Genomic DNA, 3,750 nt, shown 5'->3' with positions numbered 1-3,750 from the left:
TTGAATGAACTTAAACTTTTTGGTTTAGCTATAAATGAGTAATGAGTATATTTTGCTATCAGAGGCGGGTTATGAATGTTGATCTGAAAAAGATGATTTGGTTAAGTGTGATTAACCTTAAGAACTTCATATGTTAATCAATTAGTTTTGACTTTCAAAGTTGGGATTGCTTTGTCATTTATCATGCTTGCTTATCTCGAAAACAGCCTTTCTATCTTTGAGGTAGGTGTAAGGACTTCATACACTCTAGCCACTACAAACCCCACTTTGTTGGACTATACTTGATATGTTAATGTTGTTGTTATCATGCTTGCTTGCTTACTTCCTTTAGCTCCGTGAAGGTAGCTTTCTGTTTTATTATCAGTATTGAAGGGTTGTTACTTGTTAGCTCGACAAAAGTAGTACGATAACCTTAAGAGTATGTGTAACAAACTAATTGACAGAAACAAAAATTGGGACACAATTTTCTAATTTTCTATTAATTTGAGAAACACCATCTACAATGAAGGAAAAATAACCAATCCAACTAATGAAGTTGTAACGTATAGAAGGTAAGAAAAGGAATTAGAGATTTGAACTATGAAGTTGGGGAAGTAGCTGATAAGTATAGGAAAGTAGCAAGAGAAATATCTAGAAAGAGGTCAGTGGTAGAATACACGTGGAGGAAGCGGAAGTTAGTAGAGGCACGTGTGAGTCACATGGAGGCATGCATCAAACGGTTCATAATCTAGCACAACTGGCGTGATCAACTGTCCTAGTTAACCTAGCGGTTAATGGAATCTGTTATAACAGATATCAGCTGGAGCGAGGGAACCTAACCAATTATTACCTAATTATTCTCTTCTCTCTTCCCTTCTTCCTCATTTCTTCTTCTCTAAATCTGCAGGTAACTGTCATGGATGAGCTGTTCTAAGCTTCCACCATAATAATCTCAAAAATAACACAAATAAACCAAATNTAGAGGCACGTGTGAGTCACATGGAGGCATGCATCAAACGGTTCATAATCTAGCACAACTGGCGTGATCAACTGTCCTAGTTAACCTAGCGGTTAATGGAATCTGTTATAACAGATATCAGCTGGAGCGCGGGAACCTAACCAATTATTACCAAATTATTCTCTCTTCTCTCTTCCCTTCTTCCTCATTTCTTCTTCTCTAAATCTGCAGGTAACTGTCATGGATGAGCTGTTCTAAGCTTCCACCATAACAATCTCAAAAATAACACAAATAAACCAAATCCAATTATAGCAATCCTAACTTGAACAAAAACATCAAAAGAATCCTAGGGGGAGCACCCCCAACTAAGAATGGTACTGTGTCCTCACAGTACAACATGAAAACATAAAGAGAATATGAGGGGCTCCCTGAACTGCATCACTCGCTGTCATCACTCTCGGTCGCCTCACTGTCATCAACATCATCATCCTCAGACCACTGTGCCGGAACATCATTACTCTTATCCGGTCTCGATGAGGAAAGCGGATCATTAGCTTTAAGGACCTTTCAAAACCCTTTCAACCCCCTTCCACACCCGGGTGAAAATTTCATCTCTTTTGTTCTCTCTTCTTCAACTTTTTGTGGGAGCGACTCAACTCACCATGTGATTTAGCAAGATCAGTGTACGCCTTCTCCAACCTCAATAGATGAGCTTTTTGCTTCCTTTGATCCTCCAAGAAAACATCAAACTCCTGTTTTGGGACAACGAATTAGGTCCCGCAGATGTCTCACCTGGCCCTTGAGGCAGCTTGGTCACCAACTCTCGGACTACCCTCAACTGTTCGGCCAATGACTCAAATGGTCCCACCGCCGATGGTCTAGAAGAGTCAGCCTCAATACTCAACGTCTTCCCTGAATCCATCTTCTGCTTCTTGCTTTTGGTGGCAGTCCCTTCACCTCACTTCTTTAAAGGAAAAATTGGGATTTTGGGCCTTATCCAATTATCGCCTGAATACTCCTCAACTTCAACCCGCTTGCACAGTTCAATTATCAAAGAATGAAACATGAGAGAGGGGTAGTCGTAGAGTTTGAACTCATAGAATTCATTGATGTTAAGAAGTCCACAATGGTTGAGAGATGGGAAATTGGTCTCCTTAAATGGACTTGGACAAACCTCTCCTCATAAGCTAGCTTTTGGGGTTGAGTTAGGCCCAGGTGCCATATCTTTACATACTTGATAAATGGTGGACAAGGGAAGGAAGATACCCTTGGATCACAGGGAGATTTAGATGGTAGAGACATGGCTGAGGTTGGTGGAAGCACAATTGTGAAGCCTAATAATGGTGGGGAAGTTCGGGGTGAAGAGCTTCTATGGCGAGTTTTACAGATGGATCAAATAGAGAGCATGCTGAGCTGGATTCGACAGTTAAGCCTGTAATTTCTAGGGTTCGAGATAGAATTAGGATTAATATAGGGGGAGTGACATCAAGAGTTGAGATTAGAGGTATTAGGAGTAGTGGGTGAGCTTGATCAGATTAGGAGTTCAGTTACAGAGCTTGAAGCTAAGGAGCTTTAGCTGACCACACATGATACAAATACTAATGGTTGTTATAATAATATTGGTAGGATTATTGCTATTCCTAGTGGTGCTGTTAATTCTTATAGTCAACCACGATATATCGATAGTGATGTGATGAATAGTAGGGCTTTAGTGTGAGTGAATTTAGAGGTGGGTTTGGTGGGGCACCCTTGATTGAGACCATTCCAGTGACCAAGGGTTGCAGTTGTGGAAAATAATAATGTAGTTGCTATATTTGTGGAGAAGGAGAAAAGGACCCCGAAGGCCAATCAGTATTACACTAATTCCGGATACTTACTTGGGAAGGATAGATTGCCTCCGGAAAGCAATAAAAAATTAAGCCAAATGGCGCTGGGAGGAAACACAATGGTGAGTCGGAGCAGGGGTATCCATTTGGCATTGGCTTTGACTTTGATAAACATAGAAATCACATGTTTAAGAGATGCACCACCCTGTTTCAGAGGTTAATGAAGCACAAGCATAGATGGGTGTTTAATGAGCCAGTGAATGTGGAGGGTCTTGGGCTGCATGATTATCATGCTATCATCAAGCATCCTATGGATTTGGGCACTATCAAAGCTAGGCTGTCTCAAAATTTGTACAAATCTCCCAGGGAGTTTGCTGAGGATGTGAGACTTGTCTTCCGTAATGCCATGACTTATAATCCTAAAGGACATGATGTTCATGTTATGCCAAAATAGTTAAAGATTTTTGAAGACAGGTGAGCAATTATAGAGGCCGAGTTTAATCTGGATTGGAGGTATCAAATAAAAGGGATATGACCTATGAAGAAAAACATAGACTCAACACACATCTTCAGAGTTTACCTTTAAAAAGCTTGATGCTGTTGTTCAGATTATTAAGAAGAGGAACTCAACATTTTATCAACATGATGATGAGATTGAAGTAGACATAGACAGTGTTGATGCGGAAAGCTTCTGGGAGCTTGAAAGGTTTGTGACCAGGATTGATTCGGTTGAATGTCAGTTAAGCTCTCAGGTCCATCCTCTTGTATGTCTGAAAATGCTACTGTTTATGCTGGTCTTTTGACTTGGAGCTTGTGAGAAATATAGGAAAAGAATATTATTGAATTGTTGTTGTGTCTACATTATTACATTGAGACCCTATTTATAGACCCTAGAATACAATCCTTTACCAAGTAGGATACTATTTAGTATTCCTATTTCTATTTCTATTCCTATTCCTATTCTAATAGGATTGTATAAACCTATTC

General features: G+C 39.9%; 1 pseudogene; it reads left to right on the top strand.

Annotated features, from left to right (window-relative positions):
- Positions 1-2,074: 2,074 nt before the first annotated feature.
- LOC125854995 (transcription factor GTE4-like) lies at positions 2,075-3,298 on the top strand (annotated as a pseudogene).
- Positions 3,299-3,750: the final 452 nt, after the last annotated feature.

This window comes from Solanum stenotomum, chromosome 1 (genome assembly GCF_019186545.1).
Source record: "Solanum stenotomum isolate F172 chromosome 1, ASM1918654v1, whole genome shotgun sequence".
In the NCBI taxonomy this organism is placed as follows: Eukaryota; Viridiplantae; Streptophyta; class Magnoliopsida; order Solanales; family Solanaceae; genus Solanum; species Solanum stenotomum.
Note: the sequence above shows the minus strand (reverse complement) of the source record. Positions and strands in the feature narration are given on the sequence as shown.